This window comes from Epargyreus clarus, unplaced genomic scaffold, assembly GCF_041222505.1.
Source record: "Epargyreus clarus isolate Ecla_fem2 unplaced genomic scaffold, WU_Ecla_fem_2.2 ptg000019l, whole genome shotgun sequence".
Classification (NCBI taxonomy): Eukaryota; Metazoa; Arthropoda; class Insecta; order Lepidoptera; family Hesperiidae; genus Epargyreus; species Epargyreus clarus.
The window spans coordinates 2,340,579-2,362,889 of NW_027332227.1; the positions used below are offsets into that span (position 1 = coordinate 2,340,579).

At 34.4% G+C, this 22,311-nt stretch overlaps 1 protein-coding gene across 2 annotated transcripts in view; it reads left to right on the forward strand.

Moving 5' to 3' along the window:
• Nucleotides 1-411: 411 nt before the first annotated feature.
• LOC140750440 (cyclic GMP-AMP phosphodiesterase SMPDL3A) overlaps nucleotides 412-22,311 on the forward strand; it is a 63,967-nt gene continuing 42,067 nt past the window's right edge. Inside the window, exon 1 of one of the 2 annotated variants that reach the window (XM_073083956.1) lies at nucleotides 412-565. The gene's annotated coding sequence lies outside the window, so the exon portion shown is untranslated. The remainder of the gene's footprint in view (nucleotides 566-22,311) is intronic. The other variant, XM_073083955.1, reaches the window with a different exon arrangement.

Below are 22,311 nucleotides of genomic sequence, written 5' to 3' on the forward strand. Positions count from 1 at the left end.
GGTTTTCTATCTGAATGTTTATGTTTAACGATACCATCAAAAGTGAGACTATAAAACCGCACACACGAGTTTAATTTTATAAACTCGTTTAATGTATTTTTTTAATCGGAGGATAAAATTATTTAAAGTAATTAATTCATTATCGAAACATGTGTACTTATACGGTTTGCTATAGTCAAATTAATATTATTGAAAATGCAACGCAAGACGTCACTTATAGATGTCTAAGTATGGAACAACACCCGTTATACCAGTAACAGCGTTAGCTACATAATCATGATAATCTTACAAAGAAAGGTCCGGATTGAAGCTCGCCCGACATGTACATAATGATTCCCAGTATTTCCTATAAACCGTCCCAGTGTCACAGTTCGCACCTGACCTGACGCCACGCGACCATTCTCCGCCGGACTCTCGCCCGGAGCGGACGCGTCTTCACCGACTTTAGCCTAACTTACCCGAATTTCCGCGAGTGATACGTGTGTTAATATCGTGATTTACGTACGGACTTTTCGGAGAACATTCGTCACGCCGCCGATGGAATACGGAACGTGAGATCTTTTATGTAAATCCCTTTTGTTTTTTTTGTGTCCTCTGTAAATTGAAATTGTATTTAATTTAAGGTCGCGTGCGAGCAAATTTCCTACCGTGGTTCATTTACTCCACATTTCAAATGTATTTTATTGTTAAGCGTGTTTTAATACACCCGCACGCAAATGTAAGGCTACGTTACGGTTACAATTCATTCTCAAAATTATGAATGATTTTTTTAAATGTACATAATTTGATAAAAAAATAAATATGTGGGAAAAAATCCCTGTAAAATGATAACAAAAATAAACGTGAGCTGGAAATACATTAGTCATAGTAATTAATTCAACTCGTAGTACTCTTCGTAGACACCGGCTACGGCGTAGCACGTCTACGGGGTAGGCAATTTGAATAATGAAAATTAATGTAAATGACTTTTCCATCTTTTGCTTGATTGTAATGGAAATTTGAATGTTGTGGAGGCACTTAAGATGTTGAACAACCGAGCTGATGTTGTCATAATAATATTTTACTACAATAAATTAACATTGCGTCTTCCGAATTACCACTTTTCTTATATGGAAATTTTTCTTAGAACATTGATTGTTTTAAATAAACTCTTATGAATTCATTGTAAAGGTGCTTATATACTGTCAAATAATAAAAAATGTGTATGTATTATTCTAACATAACGGATATAGTGGCCACCCAGAGTGCACAAAGAGTTAAATTTCAGTGGTTTTCAAAATTCCATCTAGTTTATAAATATATGTGTCCATATTTGGATATCCACATTAAGCTGCTACAGATCTATAACAGTAAAAAAGAGCAAAACCATTTTATAAGTTATTTTAGGAAATGTTTTAATGAAAATAATGTAATTAAATTATATAGCACGATCACTTCATTTACGCGGTCAATGTAAATAATAAAACTCATCAGACCATTACATTACGGTATAAGTAAAAAGTTGCTTCAATACCCATCTGTATTAAATCGAACGGCCCTTCATTGTCATTGTTTTTTTAGAATACTAAAGCTTTGATAAATAAAATAGAAAGATACTTCACCGCCTGATTGAGTGAAGCCACAAAATAATGATTTTATCATTTATTGTTTAACACTTGAAAACATTTTTAGAGAAATTTTACATATATATAAATAACTAATACAACGTAATTTACGTAATAAATAATGAATTGCAAGAATTTTTGGGACATTTTAGAACGGAGACGTGGCAACACGTCATTTACGCATACAATTTCAATTCTCATTCTGGTTACACTTTCTTGTTAGGAATGAGCGATCTATGTATGTATCGATGTAGCAAACTCTACGCTTTGCTTGTATAGATTGTGGCTACTGCTGTCCATAGACACGTTTCATCATCATCATTCACCACCATGTTTTTTTTCTTTTTTATAAATCTCTCGGGTATGCAGGTTTCCTCACGATATTTTCCTTCACCGTTTAGCAAGTGATAATTAATTTCTAATACGCATATAATTTGGAAAAATCAGAAGAGCGTGCCTGGGATTTGAACCTCGGACCCCTCGATCGATAGGCCGACTTTCTTAACCACTAGACTATCACTACTATAGACACCTTTATTCAAACTCAAATAAGAGTCCTTACTATGGTTGGTTACATCTGTAACAATGTTGTTGCTATTCATACATTAGCGTTGATTACTATTGTCATTAGGTAGAAAAAGGTGTAGTGGTACCTCCGTAATCGAACCGGAGGAGGATGTATTAAAAGAGTATTATTTGATTATAAAACACTATAGTCGATTTCTAATTTTCATCCCTCTTTCTACCTCCATCCCCCCTTGGAGGTAGAATGTTAAAAAAACAGTTCTTGTGGGGTGTCTTCATTATAAAAGGAAACCATTGTCACAAATTTCACTGAGTCTTGTGGTTCAAACTTTCAACCTCTATTTAACCCCTTAAGAGGTGGAATATCAAAAAATCCTTTGTTAGTAGCTGGTACGTTAGAAAAGAAACCCATATTCATAAACTTCCCCTTTCTATCTTCAGTTCGAGAATTATCGTTCAACAGCGAAACAACAAAAAAGTTCGGACAAGTATTATTTTTATATAAGAACTTCAAAAACAATAATTTTCAAAAAGTCATGAAATATCAGAGTGGTTGAAAGCACTAGTACTCGTAAATAGTTATGTACGATTAATTTCATAAAACCGTCAAATTGACTACGCCGACCGTTCTAGTGTTAACAAGTGTAAATAAGATAGATTACTTAAAAACATCCGTAAAACTATAACCCTTACTTTAATCAACGTGAAGTAATACGAAAAGAGGTTTCTAATCTACCTCTAGAGCTGGTAATGTATAAAGTGTGTTCACTGCGTCGATTTGTTCGTTAATCAATCACCCTTTCGGCTTAGCGGATTAGTGTGTTTTCTTTACTCAGTTTGTTCCCGGGATTAACACGTCCCGGGTTATCCTGAGCTGGATACGTCAGGAATTTTAGTGTTTGCTTTTTTCGTTTTGTTTATGTGGTTGGGAGTATGTTTAATGGAAACAACTGTTTATGATTTATAGATTGCGTTATTGAAACATACAAGTAAATGAAGTTTAAATAAAAAAAAAAATGGTTGCCTGTAAAGTCGGTTTTACGGGCGAAGATTTTATGTGACAACGTCTTTTTCTCGGTAGAATATTTATTGATATGAATATAATTAAATTGCACAATAGGAACAAGGAATTGAATGAAAATAAGAATTGCACAAATTTTAACTATAGAAATATATTTTGTTTAGTCTCTAGTGCTGCGCGCGCGGCAGACCGATCATAGTTGAGTGGGAGAGAGACGCAAGGCATTCGGCGGGCCTCTCTCTCGTTAGGTGACTCATCGTAACGTTACCGGGCGTTACACTTTTTCATAAGTGACTCCCAGCCGCAACCTAATTTAAGACGTTGTCACGTCAAAATATTAAAACATGATAAAAACAATTTCGTTCGTGTTTTTGTTATGTTATAAAACTCTTTCATTTGATACATTCATATCTAAATATATTTTACATCTATGTTTTTTTGCATTCTTTTATTATATAGTAAAATAATCAAATTATAGTATTATAATATTGTTAAATTCAAATTTAATTTACTTTCACTACTAGATTACCCAATGCACTTATGTAGCTAAAATTGTTGTGCATGCTGTGTTTGCCTGTAATAGGTTGTGCACGTAGCCTAAGACCATTGTTTTATAATTATTAATAATACATTTCGTGTAAAAAATGTTGTCAAACCTTATTACATAAATAAATAAATATCAATATCATGGAGATGCATAAAAATAATTTCGCCACCTTAGGGCAATTACCTCTTGTCCCTGTAGTTCCGGGACTAGAATAGGGCTACGGTATCCCCTGCCTGTCGTAAGAGGCGACTAAAAGGGGGCTTCCGGGGTTGCGGGCGGCAAGAGTGGGAGCTCGAACCGCCTGGCCAGCGGCCCCGGGAAGGACGACGGTATGTGTGGTCGCATACCGTCGTACTCACCAGATGGTAGGTGAGCCCGACGGGGCAACGCGCTAAGAGGACTCCGGTTGCGTTCCTTTGGAGATCCCGGAGCCCTCTACGCAGCGCAGAGGACGGCCACCGGGGGGGTTTTAGTGCGGTAAAAATCCCACATAACCCGGCGTCGCTCCCACGTTGTCGGGTACCTTTTGAAGGTTTTCCCCTCGATAACAAAAAAAAAGGGCAATTACCTCTTTTGATTTTTAATGTACCTGTTAATTGCTAATCTAATCTCGCATTCTCATTCGAACGAAACGTGTATACAAAATTTTAGCTCATTCATTTGGGGTTAACCTGTACCGTTAGTATGAGTTTTTACGTTTTAACAAAAATGACTGTTTTTGTATTTGTTTACGTATTTCCCATGCATTTCCAATCAGTTCCAATACAGTCCGCTAGTGGCGCTAATTGGAAATGTGTGGGCAACTCCTCCTCCTCCTTGCGTCGATGTCCTCAATGCTGAGGGTCGGGACCCCCTCCACGGATCACCTTATCTCGGACTATATTGCGCCAACGGTGCCGGTTCTCAGAAACGTGGAAGGCTTCATGCATCTTGCTATTAAGAGTGGTGCGGATTTGATCCGACCAGCGCTTCGGACTACGTCCGCGCGGTCTCTTTCCCTGGACTTTACCGGTGATGACTATCTTCTCGAGATTGTCGCTACTCTTCCGGGCAATATGGCCGAAGTACTGAAGGGCTCGCTGTAGGCAGATGGTCGAAAGTCTAGTGGAGATTTTGAGTTCCTTGAGTATTGCCACATCAGTTCATGCTACAACATAACTGTCCAGGGAATACGTAACATCCTTCTCCAGCACCACATCTCGAACGCGTCCACACGTTTTCGGTCGTTTCTGTTGGAAAAAAATATGGTTGAATTTTCACTACAAGTAAATTCTAAAACTAATTGTGCTTTTCTATCATAAGCTTTTGTGAATAATTCTTATGAAAGATTAACTCTGTCTACTTCATAAAGAACTTCTTAGAATTTTCAGGAAATTTAATACGTATCGAGTTTTTTCTTGCTCTTCCGATAATATAAGATCACAGAAAATTTAATATCTCTTTATACATTACGAGTACAACATACATTTACAAATAATAATGCTCAAAGGGATTGAATTATATAATAAAGATTATCTCAATATAATAAAGATTAATCATAACTTTTAATAATAATAAAACTGTACTGAAACTTACTTTTCATGAGTAGAACCCTTTGTGGTTCGACTTTCGACGTTCGGCGACACCACCGCCACACCTATTTCTACCTAATAACAGCAGTGTTAGGCGCTGCTGTGTTCCGCTTTGAAGGGTGTGGTAAGGGAGACATACTTTTCCGAAGCGTTCCAGCTTAGTCCTCAGGGGTAGCGGCGCATCTGAGGCCGACCTTAGGTAGGAATATCCAATCCTATCTGCGTTTGATTACAGATGTCCATGGGCGGCAGTAGCCACTTACCACCAGGTGGACTGCATGCTCGTCTGCTACTCCTATATTATAAAAAAATGATTATAATCAAGATGAATTGATTAGTGGTAACTAAAAACGTATTTTGATAAATTTATTACAAAAAGAAAAAGTTATGTTAATAAGGAAAATCTCAATTTTTATCTTTTTTACGAGCGCACATCGTCTCTTGACATCGCATTGAATATTTCCCCGTCACAACCTGTTTTCCTCATATTATTCAGAAAACACTCATTCACTTCAAATAAAATCTCGATAATCGGTAAGTATAGCTTTGTACGGTGTAATTTTGTATATTAAAGCGAAAACTTCAAATACTTTGTTTAAAATAATAAAAGACGTATCAATATAAATACATAAAGTAACATTATCTTTTCTACACAATTGTACATGATAAAACGAAGAAATTTTCTACTATTCATCTTAATCATTCATTATTCAAAAGTAATGCCTAAGAACAAAATACAAAATATGAAAATACCTCTTCCTAAAGTGAGCAATGACATAAACTGCAAAATAAGGTAAAAAACGAGTTTAGTTGACTATCATTGGTAATTGGCGTCTCCACTGTTGTTGCAAATATCCATAGGTGTCAAATATAATAATTTATGTTTATTAAAAATTGCCTAATACATTTCAGTATATTGACACCTTAAGCGTGATTACCTCTACCCTTCACACGAAATAAAATGAGTAACACTGTCAAATATAAATGAACTTGTATTATTAAACGAAGAATTCAAGACATCACCTCGACCATTATCAAGTTCACTCTTTATAAGTCCAGCGGCAAAACCTTTAGCCCCCACCCTCCAGCCCGAATAATTTGATTTCTGAGCAAACTTCAATATTAAATTTCCGAACCTCGTGTTAGGTTTTATTGTTTTTGTTACATTGATTCGTTATCTTTGATTTTCCCGTAACGAATTCGTTAACGAAGTGCCAGTTAGAAGATAATGAGTTTTACAGATTGTTTTAAATTGTAAAACTGGAATCAGCGTTTTTAGATAACGATTTTAATGAAATTTTTCAGAAGTGTTTTGAATGAAAACTTCATTATCATTAAAATTGCGGCATATTAATAATGAAAATAATAGAATGGAATCAAATTATTCCTTGCAAAATAACATTAGTTCTTAGATAACAATCTTAATGAATTCTTAAATAAAATAATGAATTGTTCTGAATGAAAACTTCAGTATCATTAAAATTGCGTTATAATAATAATGAAAATAATGAAATTGAATCTAATTATTCCTTGCAAAATTACGTTATTTACAATTAAAACATAATTCAAGACCTTATCGCAACAAAAATATTTGATGGTAAGTTATACATTTTTGTGGTTTATTTTTACAAGCATACACTTCACTCGATGTTACGTGATCACTGCCGTCCTTTGACAGCTGTAACCAAGTCCATGTTAGAACAGAAGATCTACCTGAAGTCGACATCTAGCCTGAATCAATTATTTTATTTAAAAAAGACGCTTTCTGCACTCACAGTCTCGCACTAGAATACACACATAAAAATACACAAGCACTCTGACCCAAGCCCAGAAATCTATATTCATCGTTGAAATAAATGTCTGTCTGACCGGGGATAGAATCCGAGATCTTGTACGCGTCAGATCGGTATCGTGACCGCTTCGCCACATGTGATACGGTTAAACCCATAGATATAGGATGTCAAAGATACACAATGTCAGTTTAAACGCATTACCAAAATTGATATGTGTATGTGTGCGTAATAGTGTTGTTACCTTCATTCTTTTTATCGATTGACATCCAGTATTAATTTGATGAGCGTGCCGAGGCAACGTAGCTTTCGTATGCAAATTATTACACAAATTAATAAAATACCATATTTTCATAGATGATTATTTATAAATATTACAAAACAAGTATTATGATATACAAATTAATACGACGACTTCCTTGGTATAAACTATTTTTCCTTAGGGATTGGGATAGAAAAATCGCATTTACCTGTTAAACGTATACTTCCATGGATTAATTTTCCTTGTAACGGTACACTTGACAATAGAGCAAGACACCCTTGTAACAAAAACTCAGCAATATATTAATACTAGTATTAATTTTGGTAAAATAAAAAAACGCGCCGTAGTCGGGGGAGCTTAAGGCCGCTTATTCGAAGAGAAATTGACACGCCGTTACTTTTCTTGGCATCTCTTTCTCTCTAGTAGATTGTCTATACGAGTTGACATATGTCTTTCTCATGCTTTGTTGGTTTTTAGCGTAGCGAACAAATTCTAAGTCTATGGTTAAACCCGGAAAGTCCGTTGATTTAGACATAAGATTAACATATAGTACTCAGTATTCGTGATCAGCTTCAGATGTAACGTCTATTCTTCATGTTACAGTACCCTTACCAGGAGTTTTTACGTTTCGACTAATATGACTGTTTTGGTATTTGTCAGAACTAGGAAATCGTATGGGCCAATACGTAAACAAATACCAAAACAGTCAAATTTGTCGAAACATAAAAACTCCTGGTAAGGGTACAGATGTCCATTAGCGACAGCGACAACATAACTCTTTCTATTAGTTGCATAAATGCTTGATTGATAGATTTGAATTAGAATCTTCTCAAGACATTAACAACAATTGCTATGTTAACAACCGGAACGGATTGCTTTACTAGTCATTAAGTTTAGCACTAATTGTTACATCATCTAACATACCTCGCTGCGTGAAGACGAAGGTATTCGAGCATCGTGTGGCTAGCGGCTGCCCATAACGTAATTATCACGCTAAGACGGTCCTTTGACGCGAGCCATAAGCACGAAATCAGTCTATTAGCGAGGAGAATAGTTCATAGTGGTTTAATGTAGGAGAGCAATGATAAACTAAGGTATTAAAGGTGGTAAAGTCCTTTGTAGTTTGACTACGGCAACACCACCGCTACAGATATTTCTACCTAATTGCAGCAATGTTAATCAGTGTTGTGTAATGGTTAAAGGGGTGTGCTAAGAGAAACATACTTTTTCCGAGGTGTTCCAGCTAGGCGCCTCTGGCGTAGCAGTGCATCTGTGGCCGATCTCAGGTACGAAGGTAATCTTTTCGGAGGTTAAAATGACACCAAGATTTAGAGTTCAAATAAACCTATAGACTATCACTCCTTAGACACACAGTTAACCTTACTAACTACATTTTCACTTAATTTTAAAATACTACCTAAGTGCAAATGCAACAGCAGTGATAGCCTAGTGGTTAAGAAACGCGGCCTCTCGATCGAGGGGTCCGAGGTTCAAAACCCAGGGCACGCACCTCTGATTTTCAAATTAATGTGCGTATTAGAAATTAATTATCACTTGCTTAAACGGTGAAGGAAAACATCGTGAGGAAACCTGCATACCTAAGAGATTTATAAAAAAAAAATAAAAAAAAATCTTAAGGGTATGTGAAGTCTACCAATACGCACTTGGCCAGCGCGGTGGACTATGGCCTAATCCTTCTCATTCTGAGAGGAGACCCGTGCCCAGCAGTGGGACAGTACTGGGTTGATGATGATGATGACTAAACGGACGCCATACAATCTACATCTTATAAAAATCGCACATAACAGCAACCTACTTTAGAATAACATGCACAATCACGTGTTTAATAACAGTGGGTGCAATATTGTAAAGCTGGTCTAATCGTAGCGTTAAAAATAAAACTTTATGTAACATGGAAGTCAAAATCGTGGAGTATATTTAAGAATTTAAGGTGATAGAACTCTTTGTGGTTCGACCCCGGCACACCTATTTCTGCCTAATAACAAGCATGTGGTAAGGGAATATTATTTTCCGACGCGTTCCAGCTTGGTCCTCAGGGGTAGCGGCGCATCAGTGGCTGACCTCAGGTAGGAATCTAACCTTGTCTGGGGTTGATTGCGGATGACTACAGTGGCCACTTACCATCAGATGGACTGCATGCTCGTCTGCTACTTCTATATTGTAAAAGTGGTTCGTGCAACGGAATAAGCTTGACGAGTGTTTGTACGTTAACTAATGGTTAGTAGTTACAAACTAGTTCTAATAACGTTCGATAGTAAAATTGTGTTTTATTACGTTACTTTATGACTAAAACTTGAATGTAGAGCAAAAAGACTAAAATGTATTTTATAGTTAAAATGTGTTTTATTTCAATGCTTTCGATTATAGCGGTACGATTTTGAAATATTGCTATGATAAAGTTCGAACTCAGAAGGTTTTTACGTCGTAGGGCACGAGACCCCTCTCTGAATTAGCAGGATCAGGCCATAGTCCACCGTGCTAGGCAAGTCTGTATTGGTAGACTTCACAACCTTTGAGAACATTATTTCGGAACAATCTCTCGATTGTGGAGGTTTTCTTATAATGTTTCCCGTCGCCGTTAAAGCCATAAATAATGAATTTGTAAAACACGCAACTTTGAAAAATCCGAAGTGCCTAGGATTCAAAACTTGGACCTCTAGATCGACAGATCGAATGTCCAACACTGCTTTTGTTAGTAATGTAACCTATGTGATTTACAAATATTTTTTCTTAAGCAATTTGAGAAATAACCCTTGATTCCTTCGTAAGAACCTAAAGGTATATCTTAGTTGTTGACTTTACCAACGTAAACACTTCATATTTTAAACACCTAAACTCTGCTATAAAACATTTACAACGATAGTTGCCAAAATAGACATCCAAACTAAATCAAACGTAGGTATATTAGCTATAAATTTCAGAACATTACCACTCCGACTGTGTACTAGACGATAAATTCTCAAACACTAACGCATTCTACCGCGGAGTTTGGACCCGAGGAAGTTCTACAATCGATACGGAGTCTATTACATTAGTAAATCATGTTGTGGTTTCAGTTTTGATATATTATAGGGTTATATTGCTATTAAATTTCAATAAGAACTAATATGAGATTTGGAATTATTTATTTGAATTGTAGTATTAAAGTAGTAGGTTATGTCAGTACCCTTACCATGAGTTTTTACGTTTTGACAAATATGACTGTTTTGGTATTTGTCTACGTATTTGCCATACAATTTCCAATCAGCGCCCCAAACAGATTGTATCAGAACTATAGTGTCAGTAACATAACATTAAATGTCTAAATTGACAAAATGGCGCTTTATGTGTTGTCTCTATTTTTGCGAACATGTGAAGCAGGCAGAAAGACTTGATCACTTAGTTATTGTTATGTTTACTCAGTCTACTGAAGTAAACGGAACAGAATAATGGATTGAGTAAACGTAACGTAAAATTGTGGGATGTTTTGAAAACTCATGGTAAGGGTACAGTATTTTTGAAATTATATAGGACTCTAATCTTATCTATAGGCGGGAGTGACCACTTCCCAAAAGGTGGATATAATATTTCTTTCCTACTAAAATTTTACTAGAAAAATACTACCACTGAAAATTATGTCGAATATATCAAAAAATTGTTAGAATAATTCATATACTTGTCATTGCCTTACCACCTTCAAACCAGAATACAGCTATGGAATACTTTACCAATTTCGTCGGTAATATACGGTTTTATAACATGCAAGATACCACTTTATTATGTATCGAGTTTTCACGATAAGTGTTGTTTATTTATTTATTTAATGCCGATATTTCGACCTAATTCCGTGCATGGTAGGTATTACTGTAACACGTTACACAATATTGGCTATTCAACCAAAAATAATAGGCCAAATGCGGGTTGAACCCACACACTGTGGGTTTCGAACCACCATTATTTGGTATTTGTTGTTATAGCGGCCGTAATAATACGCGTTTTAAAAAATAATCCAATTTATATCTATAAGGCTCAAGAGGCCTGTGTAGTAGTCATAGAGTTCCGTTTTTACTCTTAGAGTACCCTAAAAATGAATCAGAAGTAGAGAATATATATATTGAGCTATTACCATTGTGTGTTAATAATTCCACTGGAGTTCGTGAGTAATATTAGAATGAAATAAATAAAATACGTAATAATTTTTCAATTTTACGATGATAAAAGTTAAGAATCATACGATATCTTCGTATGATTCTTAACTTTAACGTATGAGTAATAGACTGAAATAGCACGAAATTGATGTGCTACTAAATTCCTAATAACAAGAACTTTAGCCACAAGTTTTGGTTTCAGTTAGCACTATCACAGCAGTTTACATTGAATACCAACTTCGGGCTTGCGTTTGTGCAGTCAATCTTAGTACGCTTTACTGAATTATACCACTAAACGTAATTTGAAACGCATTTTGTCCCGCTTGTGTAGATTATAATAATTACACACATACAGAAGAAGCCACACCCGGAATATAGAAATATTCTCATTATCTGGCGATAAGATACGGAAGCTAAGTTCCTTTAGACTGGCTGGAGACCGAACCCGGAAGCCACTGCGTCTCATATATATGATCACTTCGCCACGCGGTAAAAGTTAGATGAGTAATCGTTAGTCCCGTATGATCGCCACACCTATTTCTAGCCTAAAGCAATTCTGTGTTTCACATAGTTTGTATGATCGGTTTTATGTAGAAACTGTTATATGTAGTTGAACGCAGATGTCCGTAGCAGGAGTGGCATACAATCAGATGGAGTGCAGGCTCATTGGCTACTGCAATCTTACAAAACTGCAAAAACTATAGGGCATATAAGTGACAACCAAAACTATAAAAATAAATTACACGAGTATCTCGTTGACAAGTCCTACTACCACATTAATGATTTTTTAATGACATTGACTAAAGCGATTATTTCTATTATCTTGTCTGTTTTGAGTATAGGCCATTACAAGAAAATATTTTTTATTAGTGCTGAAATGCAATTTTATTGTATAATTATTAGTTTAATATGATGATTTAATGTTATTATTGTATCCTTTGTCCTATTTTAATTTTAATAATTTAGTTAAATTTTAATTAAAATTTATATAATTTATATACTTATGACATATTTGCATCCTTTGGGTTAGGATAGGAGCACAAAATTTTTGTATTTCACGTATGTATTCCACCTTATCCTGCAATAAATGAATTAAATTTGTAAAAATTTAAATTTGAAAATTGAAAAATGTAGAAGCCAATACCAAAAGGTTATTACATTCCTCTTACACTCATACACCAAAATTAGCCCACATAAATCATAACATTCCGCTATCAAACATGATTGCACCACAACGCACGACCTTATTCCAAGCGAGTTAAAACATTTTAGGTTATTTTCCTCGCATTATACCGAGTGCCACAAGCTAGCTATTCACAGCTACTACGCTTGCAGAATACGAGGGACATTACGAAATTCTCACACAAGATACGAGGTTTCAGTGCGCTGTGTATAAAATCTAAGCCCCAGTAAGCTGCGGGAATACTGATTATAAGATGTATTTAATATATTTTCTTTATTTTTAGTAATTTCAAATCTTTTTAACTATAATTTAAGTTATTGTACAAATGAGTACGGTCTTCATGCACTCATGTGCAAAATATTTTTAATATTAGTTCATTTTATAAATCTTACAATGAATAGCTGACGCATTCGTTTGCTACAGCGTAGTATTTATTACGGGCTTATGCATAAAGGGTTTCGGGTTCGAACCTCGCGCATTTTCCTAGCCTGGTTGTTTCAATACCTATCTTTGTAGATATCCATACCAGCAATGGTATAGGGAATCAGTAATATCTATGTTAGGAGTACCATGCCATGATCAAGGTGTAAACATAAAATACATTACTATTATTGCTTAAAGAAATAATCAGGTAAGCACAATAAATTATTGTAAATTTTGTTCAGTATTAATACATGTTATACAAATTTAAATGTACTATAGCACATTGCACTTCAAAATAACTACATAACTACGGCTACAAAAAATAAAACATGTTTTACACACTCCATATACGTTTGAAACCGGGCTTGCATACAAATTTTATTACGAATATGTAAACTAAGCAAGTGTAAAATGAAAACTACGTGACAGCTTCAAGTTGCTACATACATTTTCAACAAAAATATACCTAAAAAGGAATAAAGTTGCTTTCGCCATAAACCAAACCGATGTAGGATATGATGCACCGAAATACGCTGCAAAAAATCTACAACTACAAAAAGTGCTGCAAAACTACAAAAACTACAAAAATAAAACGAATTGTAGTGTTGTACATAATGTTTGGAACAATATTTGCATCCGAAATATCTGAATATAAACTGACTTTTGCTAATTCGCAATAAAAATTAAAACGTAAGAAAAAGCAATCGCTATCAAAAGTTTCAAAATAATTATTGAATGAATAAAAATAAACAAAAATACAAAGAACAAAAGTATGAAATTATTTATTCTAACAATTTGATTTCAGCAAATATTATAGTGAATAGACTGTGTTTTTATGTTAAAGATAATTTCGAGAGAATAATACGTATTTATTACGTTCATAAAATACTAGAAAGAATTAAATATACGAGTAAGTTCTTAATCAATACCAATAAACCATATCGTTTCTTTTTCTTTCTTATTCTTAGAAGAGACACGTGCCCAGCTGTGGTAATATTGACTTGATGATGAAAACGAAGTAGACATGTAGCCAGCGCGATGGACTAAGACTTAATATTTCTCATTCTAAAAAGACACACGTCCCCAGCAGTGGGACAGTAATGGGCTGATTATGAAAACGAGGCCATAAATTTCAAGTGATCGCTTTCAACATAATAACCCAAAATAACTTCCGTCAAACGCCGACACATGGAGCGAGCTACTTTGTCGGGGCGCTTGGAGCGGCTTTTTCGTGTACGATAAAGAACTTTGTCAAACATTTGTTTTCGACCCTCATATTACCGTCCAACCATTCAACGTTAGTGCAAATTTTCTCATAGCAAATTTTGCTATAATTTTCTGCGCAATTACGTGGCCTTATAATATGAAATACATACATTTTGAAATTAGATGCCTTTGTGGTTAGACTCCGGATGCACCGCCGCTTAATCTATTTCTGCCTAACGGCAGTGTTAAGTGTTGCTATGTTCTGATTTGAAGAGTGTGGTAAGGGGACATCCTTATTAGCTTTCTAACATAGGTAGTCCTCAAGAACAGCAACGCATCTGCTTCTAATTTTAAGTAGAAATTTTATATAGAGTTTAAATAAAGTTTGACCTTTTAAAAAGTCATGCCCCCAGGTAAAAAAAATGTCAATTTATATAAACCTCACGCAAATATCTAGAAAAACAATAAAGAACAAAACATTATCATCGTTACGGTAGAAATTTTATATGGCAGAAATATTACGATAAACAAATTTTCAGAAGAGTTTTCATGTAGATCGAATTCCCAATTAATTTATAAGGAGAAATTCTACACTTTGGCTACAAAGTGATCACTAAAATTGGTTTTAGTTGCCCCGACAAAGGTTAAGTAACTCCTAAGAAACTTTCTGCTGAATTTTACAAAAGGTTGGTTGTCTAATTTGACTATAAAGTTGTGTAGTACTTTGACATGAATTTTAAAGTTGCTATAGAATTCATTCTAATTTAATTAACTATTCATTATGGCACTTGAAAATTTAATTTTGTTAATTGTTGTACTAAACTAAACATTGTTTTATTTCATCAAACAAACAATAAGAAGGACAGCCGGTGCCTTTCTGAGGCGTATTTATTTAGATGTCTTTGAGTAATTAAGATTTAACGAATAGAATATAAACATTTAAACTATAACTTGTCTAAAAAAAACACAAACAATCGTAACAAACATACTTAAAAGTTTTAAAAATAAATATTGTCCTTCGTTTAAATTTAAAGAAAAAGAAGTAAACATTTTAAATTACTTTTTATTTGTTTATGTTCATTCTGATTTTCAATTACGTTTATTCAAAGTTATTTCGTTTTTATAGATACGATGGTTTGTGCTTTACAAATTAACAGCAATCCAATGTGTGATTTTTTGCAATAAGTACATATTTTATTACGTTGCAACTTCAGGGTTTATATCAGTTTCAGGGTATACATGATGGTTATATACGATATTCTTTACTTCAACACACCTAGTACAACGTACATCCCGCAATATACCTACATTCGTGTCGTATTTACATTGTAAATATAATGGTATTTACTTAAAAACATAAACCCAGTAAGTCCCACGTTTCCTCGTACATGTTCAGAAGTTTTATCTTCATAATAGCGTCGCGCGAAAGCCACCTGCGCTAAGGAACCCTGGTTCTATTACCGAGTTTATATAACGAGCTTCCAGTACTGAGTGTACTCTATGGAGGGTTTAAATTTTTTAGGAGGATCTCTAAATATATTTTCGTACCGCTTGTACGGTCCTTCTTGCTATTAAAAATATTTTTTACTTTTAAGCTAGTCGTCATGGGTACCAATGTTCATAAACACATATACAGGGTTTTTTGGAGAAGCAGATGAGCACACGGTCCATCTGATGGTAAGTGGCTGTAATCCACCCCAGATTACTTTACAATCAGGTGAGGTGAGTTCTGAAGACTAAGCTGGAATGTCTCGGAAAACTATGTCTCTCTTACCTTATCAGCGGTTGATTACAAATTTGAAGGTAGTAGAACCCTTTGTGGTTCGACTCCGGCGGCACCACCGCCACACCTATTACTACCTAATAACAGCAGTGTTAGGCGCTGCTGTGCTCCGTTTTGAAGGGTGTGGTAAGGGAGACATACTTTACCGTGGCGTTCCAGCTTAGTTCTCAGGGATAGCGGCGCATCTGTGGCCGACTTCAGGTAGGAATATCTATTCCTATCTAAAGTTCATTACAAATGTTCATGGGCGGCAGTAGCCACTTACCATGTCGTGAACTACATACTCGTTTACTGTTTCTATTTAAAAATGCAAAATGCACATTTGCAACTACAATTTCATAAATCTCAAATACGAATACTGGATGCATAGAGTTGTTTCAATAAAAATAAATATTTCATCTGTATGCACAAATACTTGGTTCGTTGAGTAAGATATTATTGTTCGAGTTTCACATCGCCCGGCGCCGTGGGCTCTCAAAGAGTTCCTTAGATTTCAATCGGTAAAATATAAAGCTTTACTTTGTGGCGCGTGGTACACGATTATTGATTTTAGGTGAAGAAAACGAGGATAGAGTCCAGTCCTACTCGTAGATATAGAATTCCCCTGCTTGATGCAATTGCAATCTATCTTTAGAAATGACATACTAAACCCCTGGGATCAAATAAAATCTCACCTTTAACCTAAAAAATGATTATCCTCATGTTGACATTCCTGTATTTAATTAAATACAATTTACATACATTAATATTAATTTTATATAATTGATTAATTTCACTTTATATATATATTGACATTTTATTGATATAAAATTATTAAAATGTAATAATAATCTATTTTCCATTTTATATAAACGATGACGATTCTAAGTTAAGATAAATATAAGCTAATGTGAATGTATTACATTGCAATGCCCTAGCAGGATGCATGCATGTTCGAATACCCTATTTGTAACACCATAATTATGTACTGTATGCATGAGCAATAAAAAATAGAATTTGAATTTGAGAGTAATGAGTTGATAAAGAAAGGGAGTTAAACCTCTTGTTATAAAAATAAAATTAAACATCATTAATTGAAGTCCATCACTGTTATAATTATATGTCACTATAGATTAAGAATGAAATATACATTTTCTATACTTGCTGCGATAAAATACCCGCGATAGTAAAAATAATCATAAAATATGCAGTTCAGCTTCTTCTCAAGTCTTATAACTTAGACCACAACACTAAGTCCATGTTCCATTAAGTTGATACCAGAAATACCTTTCAACTCGATATTTTGTCTAATTTGAGTCGCCTAGGGAGTTGCATGTTACGGAAACCATTTATAGCCATTGGAATGAGCTATTTATGCAGATTTATTTCTCAGAACTTGGCCTAGGGAATTAAGGCCCTGGTACAATGTTGACGACCGATTTTCTTGTAAAAATACAACCCGTCTACATAATTAGACATGTCCTACCGATGACGTAACTTTAATGCAAAAAATTGCGTACCCAGATAAAATTCTAAGTATAAAAAACTAAACTAGGGAAAAATATATTTGATGGATTAAGAACCCTCTCATGAACTCTCTTAACTTTAAATGTATTTTCTGTCACAAATTTAATTTAATTTTAATTTGTGTTTAAATGTATTTTGTGTGTGTTATGTGTCTTTAAATGTATTTCTGTGTGTGTGTTAAATGTTTTGCGGTGCTACTCCGAAGGATTATGGAACTGAATTTCTTTCCACATCAACTAGAACATACCAAATTATTACTACTTATTTTAATAAAGCCAGAATGTGAATTTTAATTGTATTTTAAGAATTCTTAATTAATCAACACTCTTGTTCTCGAAAGCTAAAAATAAATAAGTTCACTTTGTTTATTTATTAACTGGCCAAGTTTTAACCAGAAATCAATTCTAAGTTCCAATAACTAATGGAAAAGTTGTCAGCATGCCAAAACCAATGCCTGGGTGAAATATTGCCGGTCTCAGGTCGACTTTCCCTGAGTTTCTTTGAAGGCAAAATTTGTCGTTTCATTTTATTAAAGGCAGGTTATTGAATATGAATTTGTTTCATTAATTTCGAAGTTGCACGACTGTGCCGTATCGTTGTGTGAAGTTGATATAACTTTACCGTGACTGTACGTAAAGAGGAAGAATGTTACGTTTTATTTTCATATACCCACACTAGGTTTATTTGTTACGGATGCCACGGATACATACAAAGTCGAGTATAAAAAGATTCTTTAATATATATTTTTGATGGTAAGTGACCACTATTGTTGACGGACTAAAACCCATATCTGCCGCTCATTGACATTATATGTACACCAAATGGGACATTCCTACCTGCGTCGGCAATAGGTGATTTGCTATCTTCGTCCATTCTTAAGCTTTCCATATAATTTAAACCAGAACTTACCAGAGTTGAACTGCTATTTTCAGGTAGCCTTAGGTGTAGTGGTGCTACATTTCAATGAAAGCGTTCATGGTTTTGCACCGGGTTTCTTCCACTTGTAAGCGTCCCGTTTGCGTCATAACTTGTGGTCTTAACTGAAATAGGTTTAATTTCACCAAATAATGTATAGTCAGCTTCGAAAGTAGATGAACAGGTGTAGGTTTCAAAAAAGTTTTATGAACCATTGTGTGTATAGGTTTTTTTTGAAACCTTAATTTGCTCATCTACTTCTGAAGCTGACTGTACAATTCGCTTTCGTATAAATATCCTGTATATATTTCTATCCTAAATAGATAGATACTAAATCATTCATTTATTATCCGTATTTCTACCTGAGTTCATAAAAATAAAAACAAAATAATTTCTACACGAGCTACGCGTATCATTACGTAGAAACAATGGCCGAAATTTCCGAAACATTACCCAATTTTTCCTATAAGCAACAGGGTTATAAGTCAACATTTAAATATATTTTGGTTCAAAATGAAGTTCGAACCAGACAGGTTAGTATGTTTAATTCCACCTGATATTACAAGAGCGAAGAAAAATAACTACACAGAATAATAAATTACACCTTTCATTAATATTCGTAATGATTAACATTTCCAGCTTCCATCACCCAAGTTCCTCTATTAGCAAGAGGGTTATTTCTCAAGATTTTTTAATCTGCACAACAATTTAAAGATATTTAGGTTGTATTTGAAAACCAAAACCAACCATTAATAAATATCACAAGAACTACTTCCGTACATAAAAATAATACTGATATAATATATACGCGTACGCGAACTAGGCGTATAATTACGTAGAAACAATGGCCGAAATTTCTGAAACATTACGCAAATTCTCTTATAAGCAACAAGGTTATAATTTGATTCCCTGTACACAATTTTAAGGTCATCTTTACGTTTGTGTGTATTGACCTACGTATATATTATGTCTCAGTCTTTGACACGCCCTGCAGCAAATGCCTTGACGGATTTTAACATAATATATGAGGTGTGGTTGAATTCGTCTAAATTGTGGGAGTAACATAGGTTATATATTTAAGCAGCCGTGTTTTTGTTTTACAAGCAAGAGAGTTATTAGTTATTAGTCAATATTTAGTTATTTGCAGAAAAGATAATTACATATTATGGTTCTTTGAAAATAGAAGATATGTAAATGCTCGTTTATTGTCAATAGTTCTACTCGATTATATAAAAAAAAAACACTGATATAATATCTACACGAACTACGCGTATCATTACGCAGAAACAATGGCCGACATTTCTGAAACATTACCCAATTTCTCCTATAAGCAACAGGGTTATAACTCAACATTTGTCTGCATAAAAATCTAGGACAGTAAACCTTTTAGGGTACGAAAACCCTCCGAACTTTCGAACAGGAGCTCATCAGGTAACTTTGTCATTGTCGGGCAACTTTCCGACGCCCTAAGGCTACGTGCAAAGAAAAATTGTTAGGCGTTCTTACATATGCGGTCTATTTTCGTCGATCATATTATTTTTTCGTTTATATGCATTTTTTAAATATAGAAGTAGAAAACAAACATGCTAGGTATCCACATGATTGTAAATGGCTACGGATACAAAGGGATATTTTTCATCAACCCGAGATATAATTTTAAATCTACTTGAGGTCGGCTACACCTTTACAACACTAAGAACTAAGCTGGAATATCTCATCCAAATGTTTCCTCCCTTACTTTAAATTAGTGTTAGACATGCAAATACTTGTCTTTCTATTTCACTTATAACAGCAGTTGACATTATAAATCAAAGTCAAGTCTAAAATATTTTATTCAAAGTACTTAGATTCTTTACAGAATTGTTTTTGAGTCTTTTTGAACGTCAATATACCTACCGCCGCTTCGCAAGATGTTTCATTAAATCAAATCAAATAATTTATTGTGGAACATGGGTACATGGTACAAACATAGTATTTTGAGTACAATATATTCCCGCCGCAGGTGGCATACAATAATTGTGCAATAAAATATTAGTAGCAGACAATATAAAATATTAATTACAACAATAGAAATATAATGATTATTATTAGTCATTTGAATTAAATTGTAATGGAAAAATAATTTATATTGGATAACAATGCTTATTATATAGATTTGTCATTTAAAAAGTCATTTAACACTTGTCAATTAAAAAATTATATAATTTTCGCTTAAATAATTCTATTTCAATAGTGGCACGGATCTTTACAGAGCACTTTTTGAATGTCAATACAACTACCACCACTTCACAAGGTGTTTCGTTATGGAGAAGAAGCGGCGAAAGAAACAAGACTAGCCTTTACCTTTGTGCTTCCCATGTAGATGATTTTATACATTTGTATTGCATTTATATTGCAACGCTTAAAATAAGGAAATATCATATTGAATCGGAATGTGAAAAAGGTCTTACCGTATTAACTCGCGGTATCCGTACCTTTTACCCTTTTCAAATAGTTAGTGACTTTGGACACATGTCAATAGCTTTGTCAGATGTCACTTAACAGATAATTTATTGACGTGACTGACTCAGCATTTTATGATATAAATTATAATACTGTGATATGACAGGAGTTCCGGGATCTTCTATCAGTATAAATTATTAAAATAAATTTGCAAAAAAATATTAAAGATATTTATTTGTTCGTGTACTTAACACGCTGATACTACCATTCTGCAACTCCTATCCACTCACAGGTCTACTGGAAGAAGAATTCTTACATAACATTACAGAATACTTATATATTACTTAATTACATAATAAATATAATCAGTTTCAAACATCGATATATTACTATAAGTATAAAATGTCATTGGTTTCAAAGAAATAAATCCGATTCATATTCTACAAAAATGGGTTTTAGCAGAACATTCATATTATCAACGACCTATTATAAATTGATAATTAACTGAAATATAACTCAAACAATAAACAATTCATATAAAAACTAAAGTTTTATATGAAAATCTTGACAATTACCACTCTGTAGCCCAATCTATCTAATTTCCAGCAATAGCGTGGTATTCACTGCTATGTCCAATCGTAAGAGTGTGGCAAAGGACGGACTAACACGTCACGTATGTAGATATTTCAAGAAAGTCCTCAGGAGTAACCAAACATTTTTAACCAAGCTCAGATTGTATTTCAGTTCTATTTCTAGTTGTTTACAGATGCCTATAAACAACAGTAATCACATATTTAGCATGTTCGCGTTGCTTGAACACGTAAACTACTGCAGAAGTATAAAAAGCAATATCTAATAAAATATCATAGATCTATAAGCACAATGCCCACACCTTTAAGCAAATTTTGGGCGCGACTTGCTAATGTATTACTACTATGTTCGCTGATTCAGTTAAGTGGCTGGGTAACTAAAATCCTTTATTTGTTTTTAAATAGTGATGTCCTCACTGTATTAGCTTATATTACTTGCAAGAACGCTAGATTTAAGCAACTTCAATTGGTAGTTATTTTAACGAATAATTGCTTTTGTAGTTATTGGAGAGTTAGCTTTAAAGGTAGTAGAACCCTTTGTGGTTCGACTCCGGCGGCACCACTGTCACACCTATTTCTGCCTAACAACAGCAATGTTAAACGCTGCGTATTGTGTTTTGAGGGTATGGTAAGGGAGACATACTTTTCCGAGGCGTTCCAGCTTAGTCCTCAGGGGTAGCGGCGCATCTATGGCCGACCTCAGGTAGGAATATCTAATCCGATCTGGGATTGATTACATAGGTCCAAGGACGGCAGTAGCCACTTACCATCAGGTGGACTGCAAGCTCGTCTGCT